The sequence below is a fragment of the Mesocricetus auratus genome, unplaced genomic scaffold (genome assembly GCF_017639785.1).
Source record: "Mesocricetus auratus isolate SY011 unplaced genomic scaffold, BCM_Maur_2.0 Super-Scaffold_100008, whole genome shotgun sequence".
NCBI lineage: Eukaryota > Metazoa > Chordata > Mammalia > Rodentia > Cricetidae > Mesocricetus > Mesocricetus auratus.
The window spans coordinates 48,521,127-48,538,806 of NW_024429192.1; the positions used below are offsets into that span (position 1 = coordinate 48,521,127).

Genomic DNA, 17,680 nt, shown 5'->3' on the forward strand with positions numbered 1-17,680 from the left:
TTATGAACAAGGGGAAGAAAAATCACATGAGGAGAAACATACTCTCTTACTGCATTTCTTTTACCTAAATATACAACAGAACCCTCTGACATGTGTCTTCCTTTCTCGTCATGTTCTATGCTTTAAATGTTCTGTGGTCCAGAGTTGTAAAATACAAGTTTGTTTGTTTTTACATTTTAAGTGCAATTCAAGAAGGAACATTTCAAAGTATTCCCATCACTTATAACATACAAAAGCATCAACCATAGCAACAGTGGTCAATATTTATTTAACATTTAGATAGCCTAAACACAATGGTTATCACATATATTAATTCATTTAACTTTTACAGCAACTCTACCTGATTATATTATCACTTTTCCATTTATTGATGAAACAATAAAAAAGTACAGAAGAATTAGAAACTTACTCAAGATAACATAGTCAATCTGTAGAGCCAGGATTTAAACCCAGGAGCTTGCCTTGGCTGCATGATGATTATGGTTACTGTGACATATATATATATATATATATATATATATACATATATATGCAATGTATGAGAGAATTTCACAGGGGATGGCTGATACCACTGATGGTGCCTAACCCTGTAGAATATACTGCTTTATTTTTGTATACATAACTAACTATGAAAAGCTTTTCCATTTAACTTAAAATACAGAATATTTCTAGTACATCCAAATTGCTGTATCACTAAGTTTACTCAGTGGGACTATTATTATGTAAAATAAGGGTTATTTGAACATAAAAACTTAGGTACCATAAAGGTTGATCTGATAACCCAGACAGCTACTAGGAGACCAGCAGGTAGATGGTGTGTGGAGTGTACAAAGGAATGATTCATGCCCTAGGCAGTAAGACTGCATGAGATTTCACCATGTGCTACTCAGAATAGCATGGAACATTAACTTTGGGCATTTTTCCATTAAACCTTATCTGACTGGATTTGAATCCTGGTAACTGAGATCACAGAACAGAAGAGGATGAGTAATTGTGTGGAGGTGTTTTATGTTGGTGCCTAAACACCAGACTTTCTCACTTCTCTGACCCTCTCCCCAGCAGATTCATTTCTTGTTCCTCTTCTGGTCTGGACACTTACTCACTTGTACACAGTCCCTCCCTTTCTTAAGTAAAACTACAGCTTTGGAGTCAGAAGGAAAGGTTAAGCTTAGGTATTAGTGGTGCTTAACTCAACTGTGCCTTAGTTTCCTCCTGTGTATAAGAATAGTAATATACTTTTCATTCAGCCACTATGTTAAACAGGATAGCGAATGTTAAAGTTCAATGGGAGGTCAATGATTAATAAATGGGAACTTCATTATTATTGGTTTTAATCAATTAATACATGTGTTCTTTCCCTATAGGTAGATTATGATTTTTTTCCAGAAAGAATAATCAATATGAATGAATACTTATTGCCTTGTATACAGTTTCTTGAATGTTAAATATATAACATATTAATTGACTGAATTGTACAAAAATTCTATGTGTAATACTTATATTTATATTTACTATACATAAAGCAAAATGGATATGGATATTAATTAATGTGTGACAGGAATACTACAAACTGCATTGTGGCATTATCCCCATAAGTTTTTGATTAATGGACTTTCATAATTAGTACTTTATATAGAAGGAAATTTAGGCTCATGGAATTCACCTAACTAATAAGTGTTCAAAAATGTGAATGCTTAATCACAACCCTGTACTACCTGCTAAATGATAAATTTGAGGTAGGTATTTAATAACTACTTGACCTTTATGTTCAAATAGTTGCACTGTAGACTGTTTCTGTTAGGAGAAAATTTATTCTTACAACACTAATGTGGCCTGTATACTGTCATTCATTCACTAGTTAGCTATGAAGAAGAGAGCACTGTACTCCAGGAATATGCAGGACTTGGAAGAGAAATAAAGCAATATATCGAAATGTTCTCATCAAAGCAATTAGGGATTTAATGCCACATTTCCTACTATCATTTTTTATGCATGTTCTTATAAAATCAAACTTCTCTCCCTGCCCACTCTTTCTTATTCTTTTCTGCCCAAATTTCACAGTATTAAATTTATACAGATTTTGCCCGTATGACAAGGCAAGGAACCATTTTAATTATATTTACTCTTCATTTTGAGTATGTTTCTTTTTCATATCTGACAAAGACTTTTGAAGTGAGAAAGAAAGGCAAAGCAACCTGATTTTTTCAAGAAAATCTTTCATGTACAATCTTTTGTCTGTAATCTCATAATAGCTTAGAAAATTTTAAAAGGAGGTTTTAGCTGTTTTTGTTCTTTTCAAATTGGCAAAATTTGATTTTTTCTTCACTTTTGGATTGGCTTTACAAATTAACAAACAAGAAAACAAGAACATATTCAACTTTAAAAGAAACCTTCACTGGAGCCTTGGCATCACCAACTAATGCCAGCATCACTCTGCAAACTGCTTCTGTTCTTTTGTAAAGAGTTGAGGGATACACAGGTAGAATTCACACAGAGCCAAATGCACCATATTAAGAGAAGAAACAGAGGGCAAGAGAAGACCACCACCACTGCTGTCAGCGACTCTCCAGGAAGCCACCAGATTGCAGTATCTCCTCCACCTCCATATTGGTGGCAGGACTGGCTGGTTTTTGTCTATGATTTTAAACAAGGTCTGTTTAAGTGTTTGAGATGGGCACTGCGGGAGCCTGAAGCATAATGGGAAGCTCTGCAAAATCCTGACTTCTTACCTGTGGCTGAAGGTGCAATGGGCTGATAATTTCAGGAAGGAAGGACTTACATTTATTATATGCCCATTATTGTAATAAATAATGAGACTATGCATGAAGTAAACTTGGCCTGAGGAAAAGTATGGGAATGTATTTGGCAAGAGAACAGAGGTGGGAGGTTGTTGAGAACCATGGGCTAGGGAAATGCACAGGTGCTTGACAGGAGATACTTCCAACTTGGCAGGACAGGTGCTCTAATCTTTGTGCTGATTGAATTGTAAAGGCTTTCTAACAGAAGAGACTAAATTCAGGCAGGGCATAGTGGCATATCCCTTTACCATCAGCACTTAGAAGGCAGAGACAGGTGTGTATTTGTGAATTCAAGGCTATCATGGACTAATGGCTATGTAAAAAGACCCTATCTCCAAACTCATGTTCAGATACTATTTTACTGACTTATAAAGCAACTATTTTAAAGATGAGAAATGATACATTTGCAAAGTTATTTATTTATGTTAGTTTTACAATTCTTGGGATCAAACCTACAGACTTTTTTTTCTTAATTTCACAGAGGTTAACTTCAGTACTCAATCTATTTCAGACAGAATACCTCTTCCACTGGCTAAGAAGTCCACCCTAAAAGGATATGGTTTGGGGTGAAATTATGTAAATTTCTTAGCTTTTCAGAGCTTGACACCATTGGACTCCTAGATGAGTAAAGTTGCTAGGAAGCCTGGCCTGGACATGTCACTGTCCTTTAATTTTACACAGGCATCTTTAGAGCATTCTACTCACTTGCCCAGCAGAACTCCAGCATAGGGCACTCAGAATTTGCTCCTGAAATCCAGCTTTGTCTCCTATGAAATCCCACCAGGCCCCAGGGGTTCATCCCTGAAGTCCTCCCTTCTCAAGCCCAGGGAAACAAGTGTTCTTACTTTTCCTCTCCTGGCTTGTTTTCAGCCTGGGTAGGTTATCCTGTGATTTTTTTGTCCTGAGGCAAAGAATCCTATTCATTTGCAAAATTTGTTTGAAAGGTCACTTCTTCCTCAAAGTTTTTCTTTTCATTCCTTAAGACTCTACCCTTTTCTCTGATTTCCCATAGCACCTTAACCAACATCCCTTTCTTTCTGTTTATAAGGATGTACTATTTTCTATTAATTCCTCAAGAATCTAGATGGTTAACAGCCTGAGGGTACTGGCCTTAAACTTTCATCTGAATTTGACAAACAAAAATTAGCAAAGAAATATGGCATATTGACATATTTGCTAAGTAATGATGTTCAAATGCTACAATACCAGAACCAATGCTTGGTAACTGTTAGATACATAATATGGAGTTATTCATTTGATCAGTCATGCCTTACTTTTAAATTCATTTAATAATTTCGTGTGTTCACTGAAGGAACTACATGCTGCTTTTTATAAAATGTTTTCTGTTCACTTGAATACAATCTTACAAGTCAAATCAATAGAATAATAATAATAAAAAAAAGAGAAGCCTGTTATGAGATAAAGACTGCTTTTGGATCAAACAAACAATGGGTACATTTTTACATCTTCCCAAGTACAACTAAGATAGAGTCAGGAAAATGTGATAAACTGTAGAAACCTGAGAAATGAACCAGTTCACCTCCTAGCATCGCTGCCAACACAGTCTTCAGGTATTTATTTGACCGCCTTACTCTGTGAGTGGTGCTTGTAAAAACACATGAATAATCTGCCCATTGATACTAGTTGTTAAAACAAACAAAGCAATTTAATACCAATGTAAGGATAAACGGCTAACATTTACTGAGCTATTTATCATCTAGGCAAGATAACAGATTTTAAACATACTTTCTCATTTAAATCCTCATCAAAACACTAAGATAGCTAGCATTTGCTTATTCCAAAGAAAGCCATAACTAAGCATAGGAATATAAACTATTTCCTGGAGGCCACATTGTTTGAAGGCTGTGGAAGAAGGATTGAAAAAAAATCTAAAACCCTCAGTGCTTTGCATTTATATCACTCTGCTGCTGTTTCTTGGAATCCACTTCTACACTAAAGAAGTTGAAACAATGTTGACTAATACTTTAATAGAAGGTCTAAATATAAAATATGGCGTTAGACACTGAAAAGCAGAAAAAATAGGTAAAATATACCAGTACACTGCAAGCATTTTGCTTATATTCACTGATACATTCTTCAAAGCAATTTTTTTTGTAGGTGAATGCTATCATTATGATCTTTACTACTATTTTGTAGAGAGACTTAGGCAAAGACAAAGTGTCACAGAATCACAAAGCTAGCCAGCAGCTATGGAGGCAGATTTCATAGGCTAATGTCCTCAGAGTTGTAGCTCTGTCTTTAGTACCCCATTAGGGTAAAAGGATATTAAAGACAAATGGGGTTCCAAACATGCTTCCAAAGGCACAAAGTTGGCCTTCTTTAATGTTACTTCCTATCCTTTTCTTTAGTTATCAAGTTCTATGATAATAATCTCAGTAATATCACAAAAATTTAGTTTTAATGTATATTTCATTTTTGAAGGCTTTAGATTTTGTATTTTCTAAGACTAACAATGAATGTGGAGATAGTAAAAGCCAGAGGAACAGAGTTAGCTATAAAATTGCATCTCTAAGAAATGTCAGAAGTTACACCTATGAAGTCTTACCAACATGAATGCTTCAATAGGAGTTGGACTAGGACTAGACATGCTAACATCATGGAGAAAGCTCAAGAGGCCTCAGTCCTAGGCAAAGAACTATAGGCAGCTAAGGAATGCTGAGAGTGGAGAAATAGTCTCCCCAGTAAAAAAAAAAATGGAGTTATCCAATATCAAAGGGTTAGCACTGAAAACATATACATAAAAGTAATGATATACAGAAAGAGAAGATTGCATTTCTGAATTTAGGAATATAAATATACATGTCTATATGATATATAGACATACACACACACACATATATATATATCAATAATTAAAGAAAAGAAGGCCATGAATTTGAAAGATGGCTAGAGTTATACATGGGAGGGTTTGGAGAGTAAGAGGAAGGGGGAATTGATGTAATTAATCTCAAAAAAATTAAAAATAGTTATTTTATAAAGGATAGTGAATGTGCAATGCAATAAACCCATAGTAAAATGATGCTGATTATTTTTACACTATAGATGTAAATAAAAAAGGTAGGCTATAAATATATGCACAGATTTTTAATAAAAAACAGAATTGTGTATATACAATGGTATCCAAAAATTTGAAAGTAGATTATTTGTGTATGCTGAGTGATTTTAATTATCCTCTTTTATTTCAATCTATATTTTAGCCATGAATGATTTTCATATGAAAAAGTAAAGAAGAATAGCTATGGCAGGTCACACTCCTATTTTAGAGATGATAATACTGAAGGCAAGATCAGTAGAAATCGTATGTAATTTTTCCCTTACTTAGTGATGGAACTGGAACAGAAACCAATGCTTTCAGTTCTAACTAGTATGTTTTCTCTGACCTTTAATTCTCTTCAGTTGTTGTCATTATTGAGAAATTCAGAGCGAACCTAGGAAGAAAGCTTGAGGACATGGCTAGAGATTTACAGATTGAAAATGTGCTGCTAGCCTCTACTGAGGAGTCCCTTTGCTGCTTCAGGCTTCTTAGCTTTTTTATTCAGGCTACATGTTTCTAAGTCCAAACCAGTACTCTAAGTGGTAGGATGTAATAGGGTTCTAATTCTTTACTTACTCTACATAACAGAACATTATCTACACACCACGTGACTTTACAGTGACTCCCAGCAAAGGACATGATCACGTGTGGGACTGGTGTGTGTCTCTATCTTTTGACACTAAGTTTAGTAAAGTAATTCGACTTGATTAATAGAATATTAAGACTCATGAAATGAGCAGAGACTTCTGAGACTTTGTGGGGGGACAAATTCTAAAACTGTTAATGGCTTATCTTTCCATAGTAAAGTTTAACAAACTTTTTTAAAAGAAAAAAAAATGTTATGCATGAAAGTCTATAGCTAGCATACCATATCATGTTCCCTGTATTAACTTGGAACCAAAATAAGTCACTTGAAGAACTTGGAGCTGCTGTAGAATAATCCTCTTGTACACTGAAAGATTTGTCACTCAAATTGGTTTAATAAAACACTGACTAGTGATCATAGCAATAAAAAAAGAGCTAAGATGCTGAGGAAGAGTGTATAGAGCATACTGCAGCTAGGAGGAGCCTTGGCTTAAAGAGAATTGCTTCAGGGAACACTCAATTCAAAAGGGAATCAAAGGCTTAAGCATGAATAGCAGATAAAGGTGACATACCAGCCCACAAAACTTACAGGCAAACATTGGTGTGATGATAGTGACACAAATGTTATTGGAGTTACCAATTACTCTAATTGGATTTAAGGCCCATTCAGTGAAATGGAACCTATATCAACACTGTCAATAATGCCAAGAACCTGCAGACTTAAGAGTAAACATACCATTATTGTTCAGCTAAATATATTTAACAATAAAATGAATCTTAATTATTTACTGATATACCCGTGGATTAGTGCATTACTCACTAGAAGAGAAGTTCCTTCTTGCAGTAGATGGGAATTAGCACAGAGAATAAAAGACTTCAGAGTGCTCAGACCTAAATGGGAAGGCTGTATCAAAGCCCTTCCCTCAAGGCTCATGGATCTAAGTAGCATAGGGGCTAGGAAGTCTTTAAGAGCCATTGTTGATGGATGACATTAAGAAAAGTGCTTTTCAGACACACCTGGGTAAAAGCACAAATGAACTCACAAATTCTTAGTGCATATACAAGAACCACACAAGGTCAAAGGAGAGGAGAGGAGAGAAGGTGGGCAGGAAGTCCTGCCCTTAGCTGAGGTTGGTGCTTGACTGCTGTTGGGAGAGGAAAAGCCTGTTTTCTTCAATGGAGTGACAGCTGGTATTGTCAACCACATTCCAGGGCAGGCCCCACCCCAGAGTAATTGGCCAACATAAGCTAGACTCATTAGAGAGGTGGGGAGGGGGAGGGAGAAAGGAAAGAATGTGGGAAAAGTCAGGAGAGGGAGATAAATACCAAAATATATGTATGAAAAGCTCAAAGGGAAAAAATATAGGTGTATAACACACATTCTGATCTGGCACTTTTTAAGAATGGCTTGGGGAAGTGAGACAGTCATCTTTACTCAATTATACTCCACACAGGGCATGTCTAAACTCTTCAAGATGTCAAATATTAGAGTAAGTCTCTTGTGGAATATTAGTTTAAGATGTGTTAAATTTATTTATGCTGTGGAATGTTTGTTTAATGAGGCAAAGATGTGTTGCATTCTTTTATGCTGCAATTGTTTAACTCTGAAAAGCTGTGTTACTCTGCCTGCCTAAAACACCTGATTGGTCTAATAAAGAGATGAATGGCCAGTAGTTAGGCAGGAGAGAGGGATAGGTGGGGCTTCCAGGCAGACAGAATAAATTGGAGGAGAAATCTAGGCTTGAGAGAAGAGTGAGGATCCAGAAAACGAGGAGAGGAGGTTGCCTGGGTCTAGCCACCCAACCACACAGCCAGTCATGGAGTAAGAAGGCAAAAAAGATACATAGAATAAAGAAAGGTAAAAAGTCCAGAGGTAAAAGGTAGTTAAACAGAAACAGGATAATTTAAGTTAGAGCTGGCTAGAAACAAGTCAACCGAAGGCCAGGAATTCATAAGTAAGAATAAGTTTCCATATATTTATTTTGGAGCTGGGTGGTATGTCCACAAAGAGTTAAAAACAAAAACAAAAACAAAAAACAAGCAAACATTAAGAAAACACCAACAACATAAATCTTAAGCTGTTCAGCTAAGAAACAGAGTCATTATTTTCCTGGGAGCCATTCATTCATTATTATCCTATAGAAGTCTGATATGTATTGGCCTTTCTGTGCTTGGGAGAAAATATCTGAACAACTTTTGGGAAATTAAAAACAATGGGGGTATTTTATATCATCTTGCCAAGAGGTACTGAAAATTTCCTGATATTTTGAACTCATGGCAATATGCTTTTTAGTTCACATTTTTATAAGGTTTTATAAAAGTGGAAGAGAATTGAAACTTTAAGGGTTCTGTCTAAATGTAGCAAGCTTGAAGATCTCAGACATCAATGAGAGCTTTATAGGGAGTTACTGAGGTCCATAAGCTTCAAGAACTGTCTCTTCATTGCTGACTATCTCTGCTTCAGACATCTGTGCCCAAGCAGCTTGCTATGAGGAAGGAATTATACTTATTTCACAACTGACCAGGCAGCAGAGGACTTTTCTGGGACATGTTGGTTTGGAGGCTCACCCAGGGGCTGATAATAAATGCTTTTGTGGTTTTAGAAGAACTGATAAACCAATCATTCCTGTGTTAGACTGTCTAAAGGAAAAGATTGTATCCCTAATCTCCAAAACTACAGCAGGGCAGTGCCGCGTTACAGTCCCTTACCTGAACAGAAGTGACTTTTCTTGGACAATAAGTGGGCAAATTTCTTTTTTTTTCTAGTTTCAAAATATAATCCACCCAGGGGCCAGCTAGACTCCATCAGCGTTTTCCACCCAAAATGTTAAACTCAGTTGCAAAGAAATAAAATGCTATTTTTTTTTACAAAACTCTTCCCATCTTATATCCTGTCTCTTTTTCTCCTATGTACTTTCTTTTCTGGTCTTTTCCTTTCATTTTCTTTTGTCTTCCCTGTCCTTTGCTTTCTCCTTGTTCCCTTACCTACTTCGCTCTTCTACCCATTTGCTCTCATTTCCCAATGCCTCCTACCCCTATTAGTCCAAAATCTGTTCATCCTGAAACAGGCTTCACTGGTAGAAAAGAAAAGGCCCTAGACAAAGCCTCCGTCTGAGACAAGGCCCTCCGGAGGGCGGTGAATGGTGACTGGGGTACAGCCTGTGGCCTGAGAATGCTCAGGAGGCTCTTACTCTGCAAGCCATTAGGTGTCAGCAGGCTTGATAGCTGTATCAAGCCTTGTGATTTCAAAGCTTTCATGGCTGACAAGGACTTGCTAATTTCAAACTTTCTAACCAATTACAATCACAAAGAACTCAGGACAATAATCAGTGAGCAAAATGAAACTGCTGGAGTGAAGCAGCCTTTGCAGGTTTCACTCTTGAGGCACTGCCGCCAATGTGCAGCTGGGGCTCTGCTTCAGCAAGTAAATAAAAATACTCCACAAAATACAAACATACACAATGGATCCCACTTGCTGTTGTTCCCAGTAGTGGGGTATGCAGAAACCTTGTCCTGCATTCAGCCCATTAATTTCTGATGGTGTTAATTAAAAACTTTTGATGCTGGGTTGAATGGAAAATACCTCAAACAGTGTTTCCTTTATTGAAGCACTAAGTTCCAAGTCTTGGATTATTAGGTTAAGCTCTGTCAGCAGTGAGACCAACACAAATGTTTTTCATACCATCTGCTTTGACCAAGAAGAACAGTAATAGCAATAATAAATAAATAAGTAAAAAAGAGGACGACGAGAAATTGTTGAGGTTGAAAACTCCCTTATCTCAACCCATTTTTAAAGAACTAAATTGAAAATCCAGGTCCCTGAATGTAGAACAAATGGTTAAAAAAAAAAAAAGATTTTTTTTCAAATTCTTACAGAACATTCAAATCACCCAATGTTCCAGGGCCTGAATTTTTTATATTTTAAAATGGGGAAAGCTGCTTAAAATAAGCGAATCAGCTGCTGAGTGATTTCTCTCTGTCTTTCTCCTCTACTCTGCCTACAGGCTGAAAAAATGCCTAAAATGGTATATGCAACTGATACTGGTGGCTCAAAAACGTGATGTAATCATTGAGGACTAGCGCTTCCTCTTTAACTCTCAGACAGAATGAAGTAAAAGAAACTGAGTGATGAGCTGGAGAAAAACATTCCCAAAGCTCAGTCCATGTAGCAAGCAGTTCAGGGTGCAGAACAGTTATTCTGATTTCTTTATCATCCTGGACACCCTGAGAAGCCTTGGGAATTGGGAGGGCAAGTGAGAGGAAAGTGTGAGAGATGCTTTGCTGGAGCCCAACAAAAGACATCCATCTCCTCTATCCAATGTCCTGTGAAGAATGGAACACACCACAAAACTATTCTCATTGGATTTTCATACTTGTTTCCAATTTTGTCACCGATAGTACCCTCCTTGTGATGGATGGGTGCTTGAAGTCTTCAGTACCACCAGTGAGAACCCCAAAATATTACCTCATATAGATCCTACTGTCTTTGTACTTCACCGTGTTCAGAGTCTATTCCTTCTTTTTCATTTCCCATCCTGTTTATTAACATTGCCTTCGAGGTCAACTGAATCCTTGAAAGACCGCTCAACTTCCTTCCCTTCCCCCAAGGTCTTCATCACTACTCCTGTTTTGACCACCATAACTAAAAAGGATGGCGTCCTGTACAAAGGCTAGCCATTTGGACAGATCGTCTTTCCTCGCTTTCCTGACCTCAGCCTCTGAAACAGTTTGCAGAACTGACTGACCCTCCAAACCAGAGGTGACATGCTACTGATCCTTCAGCAATATCAGTCACAGCAGCAGAAAAGCCTTACAGTAAAGTATGAGAGCGGATATCCAGGCTAACAGAACTGAAACTCCATAAAGGAAATAGCTCTGAGCAAACCACAGGAATCTGTTTGCTCACAAAATTTATGTATTTTACTCCAAGTAAATTGGTAGGTGATATTGCCTACACAGGGCTAGTAAATGTAAATTAACTACAGATATATAGCAAATGAATGCATTTAAAGATGATTTCCAGTCAAAATGATTTTTTTTTCTAGAGACCAAGTTTTTGTTAAACTTAATCCTGACTTTCTTCCCTTTCCAGCAGTAGAAACATCTGGTCGGTTTTAGATTCCCCTTGGATTTCCAACTTCAAAGGGAATTATAAAGAATAACAAATTCATGTACTAGCAGTAAAAAAAAAAATTAGAGCAGCAGGAGAGGATGGTAAAATTGTCCTTATTTGACTGCTAGTGACAGGCGCCAAAGGCAGAAGTACAAGAAAGGACAGGGGAAAGATCACCTGTTGACAACCAGAATTCCTGCAAGGGACTGATCTTATATGCACAGGGCACAACAATCCATTAAGTTCTCTTTTTAATACTGAAATAAATAAAGTAATATTTATTACATAAAAGGAACTGGAACACAATTCACATTTCCCTAACAAAATTTTTCATTGAAATAGTAACAGATAAATCAGTAAAAATTTATTGAAAGAATGACTTGGAGACAATCTTGGAGACCCCCTTGGCTCTTGGGATTTGATTAAATTTGGAGGAAACTGAGTTTTTATTCTAGGGAAGGCAGGATAAGCCATTTTAGGAATAACTTGGCTCCTAAAAGACCACATATCCATCACATCCTAATGAAAACTGTTCTCGAAGGGCCTGAAAAGTAGCTGCTATTTCTTCTTTGTTCTGGGCACAATCTTCGAAGACTGACCAGATACTGAAGTCTTGTAAGTAGAAGAGGGTTTATTGGAACTGTGATAATTTGAAATTGTAACACAATTAACACGCTGTATTTGACAATACTTTATAAAACTGGATTTATTATTCTCTATCATTTTCCTAGCAAAACTGAAATATACTTTCTAGAGTACAGGCCTTGATGTAGTCAAACAGGAGAAAATGAGAACATGTAGAGAAAATACAATGATGCCATTGTAATTATCTTTTATAAATAGCCTTTCCTTGTTTTATGTGCAGTGTATACTACAACAACAACAACAACAATAAAAACAAACAAAGACATGATTAACCAATCAACTTGTTTGTGGACAAAGAAGGAAAAATAGTTAAGAGCTAAAATGTCTTTAAATAATTAATTACAAGAGTCTTTACACTTAGTATTCAAAGATTACAGACCTCCACACCACAAATACATTAGATGGATTCACAGAGTAACTATCAAATGTCCTGAAAAAAATGACTTCTGACAAGATGGCATAAATCACCAACAAATCATGAGTGTTTCAACAGTGGAGGTCATAGCACATAAAAGCAGTTCTCACGGGAGTCTAAAGGGTCCCTTTGGGGCAGTCCCTAGATGGAAGATGGTCTCCAAAACCACCTCCTGTTCACACCGTCGATCTAGTCAAGGGGAAGAAGTGGCATTCCTCTTCAGCATCCCAGGGTGAAGGTCTGAGCTGACTATACAATTATCTCCTTGAAAATCTGCCTTTAGCAGGGGTCTCACTGCTCCCTCTTCTCCCACATGAAGCAGAATCACAGGAGTTATCTTGGTGAGGGAATAACATAATTTTTTTCCTCATGGCAATTGCTCACAATTGTATAATATATTTTCAATAAAGACTTCCCAGAAAATATGCCAGCTTTATGGAATAGAGACACTTAGTAATCTGAACAAACCCTTCCACCTCCTTTTGTTGTGGTTATCAGCATCTTTAGACTTGTAATGAAAATCCTGTCATGATGCAGGGTACTTACAAAGGATTCTCTGCCTTAAAATAAGCAGAATCACTCAACTATAATCCTGAACTTGATTCAGAAAAAGAAGCAGAAAGTGTGGATTGCTATTTTATTCTCAGAATGTTTTTTTTTTTTGTGCTGGGTGACACATAAGGTTACAACAGTGACCAATCACCAGAATCTAAATAAGGAAGAAACAGCTTCTTTTCAAGTTTTTAGAGAGCAGAACTTTTACCAACATGTGATGAGCCTACTGGTCTGTTGGGAGCCTGAGTTGCTTCTGAGATAGCTTCTCCTGCTCTTTCTAGAAGAAAATACTATAATATTATTAAAGATTCTTATTACTATAGCTGCTGTGATGATGAAGCTTTGGTAGATAACTTGGGTGGATGATGTAATACACAAACCACAAAGAATCATGGTTTGTCTTTCAAATGTACTTCATAGTTCTAATTTATGACAGGCACATAGTACACATCTCATATAAGGAAAGGATGTAAATAAATGATCATGATGTGCCATTAGTATCTGTCTTAAAATAGTGGTGGGGAAGTGAGTTGCTACAAAATATAGGTACTTTTCATGCTTAAAAATACTACAATGGCTTGCTCTTCCCTTGTCTACCTGCCTGAATGCCATGGCACCAGACATGATTCTGCTCTTTAGCTGATATTTTAATTGTGGTGATGCCAAGTCAGAGTAGAGAAAAAACAATGTTCAGGAAAGAGATGGAAAGAGGAAAAGAATTTATATTGTTTACACATGTGGAGGAGCAATGTCTACAACTGCTCTATGTGATTGCATAGTTTATTGCTTGTGTTATTACTTTCTTTTCTCCAATGTGCTTATCCTACTAGCTTTGACTGAAAATATTTTGTATGTGTCCATACTGTAAGCCATCACAGTTTTCTAGAGATTTAGTGTGGTGGAGAAACCTTTTATTTCTTCTCAAAGGGTTAGGCACATCAATATTCTAGCTACTCACTTTCAAGGCCAATGGAAACTGTGCGCCTAAGATTAAATAGACCAGAGTAACACATAAATTCAGTTTTTACGGAGGCAATGTGTTTCTTAGTTTCTCACATCCTGAATATCTGATGAGTGTAAAACACCTGTTGGATAAACACACTGTTACTGAACAGTCTCTAGCTGTCCAAAGACAACAAGAAAAGAGAAACTCATAAGCAGGTTCTCCACCAAAAGCCCAATCCCAAGAGCTCATTCTACATCTATGGATTTCTTTAGTGAAGGATCAATAATCTATGGAAAACTGATTTGTAGACATTTCCCTAAAACATTCTTAAGAGCAATATGCATAGGCCTTCTCTGAAGTGCAGTGCAGTGCATCATTTCTTCCCCTCAGATATTTGTGTGTGTGTGTGTGTAGTTGTTTTTATATATAAAGAAAACACGGCTCATACTATTATATAAGAGTCCCCACATTCAGATTTAAGAATTGCATATAACTATCAGATGCTTCACACTCACTCTAAAAGCTTTAAGAACTCTATCTGAACAGAGTATTAAGTTTAGCTTAAGTAGTTCTGCTTTATTTATCTAGTATGGGTTTAAAACAGAATGGAGTTTTAAGTGGTCAGAGGATAAAATTTTTCTTTAACTTCAGATAAACAATTGTATATACTATATGTATACGTTCAATAATGAAGACAATTAATCCTGCATAAGTCTTCCACGCAAATTATCACCCTAAAATCAAGGCAAGTAAAAAGAAAACCTCCACAAGAAAAGTATTTGCACCAGAAATCTATGAACTGTCTCTTTGATCAACCAAACTGCCCCTTGCTTAGCAGATGTGCCTGAGGATGTTATGAAACAATCTGTTGAGATTTTTACAATCAATTATTACATATTAGAAAACACGAGGCCAAGGCACTAAAAAGAAAAACAGTATTCCATATAATGATGAGAACTATTTATCTGAAACTTTTAAAACATCAACATGTACAAGAGTCCCGATGATCCTGAAATATTAGTTAATTAATTAACTGCCATGATATCTGAGGTTTGCTTCAAAATAACAAGGCAATACAGTGGGACACCAATAGGGCACAAGTTAAACCTGGAATATGTTAGATGATGAATGCATGGGAGTTCATTATTGTAATCTGCCTACATTCACGTATTTGAAATATTTCATGAAATAATCTTAAAAAAATACATACTTCATTTGAATTTTCAATCATTTGTCCATTATTTACTGGCTGATTCATTCACTATTCTTATGCAAGAGATTATGGAGATGGAAAAAGACAAAATATAATGTTTTTGCTGGATGTTTTGGTTATATGAATAATATTTATTTATTTAAAATGTCTATAAAGACTGTAACTTGAAAATGAAAAATTCTTAAGTTAAATTTTGAAAGAAGGGAACGAAAATTATAGAGGAATTCTGAGTACTTCATATTCAAAAAATATGTCCTTAGGGGAAAATGAGAGAAAATATATCAAATAATTATTAATGGTTAGATTTAAATTATAGAAATAATTACTTAAATTTTTCTTCATTTTACTCATTATTTCTAATGACCATGTATCTTTTTAAATGAAAATAAATATTTATTCATTAATGGAAAGATGTGTTCTCTTTTCACTAGGAGATTTCATTTACTAAAACAGAGAAGCAAACTCACAGCACTGCCCTCCTCTACTTTACATCTTCCTGCCTGTCAGTGAAATACACCCAAAGGCAAAGAACATCAATACACATTTTATCTGATCATAGAAACAGAAAACACTTTCTCTGTGTTGGAGAGGAATAGAGGAGGAAGCAGCTGTTTTGCAAATCGGCAAGAGTGTGAAATTCTGGCTCTTCTATAGTGACATCATTCTGTGATGAACACAAAGAGAGCAACAAACTCAGTTACCAAGTAAGTCTGTCCCAGGCTCACACTGATAGGAGGGTTATTCTGGGGAGCAAAACAAGTAAGGCAGGGAGTAGGGAGGGTGAGGGAGTTATAGTTCTGACGACTGTGGCATTCAGGGGCAAGCTGGATACATTCAGGGACAGAGATAGATGGGTGACAGAATTAGAAACAACCGAGTGACAACTATGGATTATGTGCAAGGGACATGGAAAGTCCCTGCTAGAAAGCTATCTTTATCACCACAAGAGATGATTTTCTATTTCGTGCACATTCATATAAAGTGAACCCAAGAGTGTAACTTTTAAAGGTTTGAATGACTATGCTGTTCATGATTGAATAGGCTACAGAGTCAGGCACAAGAGTGAGACACCAGACAAGGTCCTCCTTCCCTTGTCCTCCCCACTGAGTTTATGCCAGTGCATCTCTCCAGAAAACCCAGCACTTCGGGCTCTGTGAATCAATGATGACCCTCCATTGCACCCCTGGTCCTGCCACGGTCTCCTTTAGATACCTACTACCAAGACTGTTCAGAAGACACACTGCCACCCTTTCAGAAATTTTACAGTCTCACCAGAAGACAGAGCCCAACTTTAAACCTAGGATTACATGGAGCTATGATCATGGAGCCATTCATTTTCAGAGATGGGCGCGTTTACAAAATTACGTATTTTCCATAGGAGAAACCAGTGGCTATCTCATAGCTCTTTCTGTTTCTTCAGAAGTTCTTTGGAAAAAATATTTTCTGCAGAAAGACTACTTTCACCTGTCTGGCACAGCCATTCAAAATGTTTACCAACACTGTGATAATGTGTTCGTATTCTTCTGTATTTTACCAATATCAAAATACTTTCTGTTTAAATTTAATTTTTGTGGTGGTAAACTCACTACAGCCCTCAGATTTACTTTTTGCTTGTAGGGAGTTGCTAAATTTGGTATGAATACATTTTATTTCTTTGAACTTCAACTAAGAGACAATGAAAGTTTACTTACCAGATAATTATGTTGTGTGAAATATTCAATTGTTGATGGCAAAACAGTCTGAAATGGAAAAGGAGACTGTAAATGTTGGTATGCATCTTTTTTTTTTAAGACAGGGTTTGTCTGTTTTGTTTTGGAAGCTATCCTGGAACTTGCTTTGCAGACCAGGCTGGCCTCAAACTCACAGAGATCCGCCTTTCTCTGTCTCCCAAGTGCTGGAATTAAAGGCATGTGCCACCAATGCACGGCTCAGTATATATCTTAACTAACATAGGACAACATGGTGATCACAGAAAATAATACATTTACTACTCTTCTGGGACCCTGACTTAGTCATACTTTGTAGAAAGAAAAAGATACTTCCTTTGGAAATAAAAGCAAAATTATACCTCAACCATAAGTGACTTCGTGAGTGCCCAGCTGTTTAGTTTGATGATTACTGACCATAAGCAGCCAGTGAATGTGAACGGTCTACTAACCCTTTGTACAATATATTGTGTCGAGAAAGTTAAGTTTTTCAGTTAATTATTGTGGTCTGCTTAAAAAATATCAAACTATTGTGAGCCACAAGGATTGCAATTCTGTTTGATTTTACTGTACTTTTCATTAAACATTTTATAGGCAAGACATAGACAAAACAAATAATCCAATTAAAAACTGGGGTACATATCTAAAC

At 36.5% G+C, this 17,680-nt stretch overlaps 1 protein-coding gene across 8 annotated transcripts in view; it reads right to left on the reverse strand.

Moving 5' to 3' along the window:
* Zbtb20 (zinc finger and BTB domain containing 20) overlaps nucleotides 1-17,680 on the reverse strand; it is a 730,935-nt gene that overhangs the window by 327,586 nt on the left and 385,669 nt on the right. For all 8 annotated transcript variants that reach the window (XM_040750810.1, XM_040750809.1, XM_040750808.1 and 5 more), the window contains exon 5: nucleotides 17,017-17,064. The gene's annotated coding sequence lies outside the window, so the exon portion shown is untranslated. The remainder of the gene's footprint in view (nucleotides 1-17,016; nucleotides 17,065-17,680) is intronic.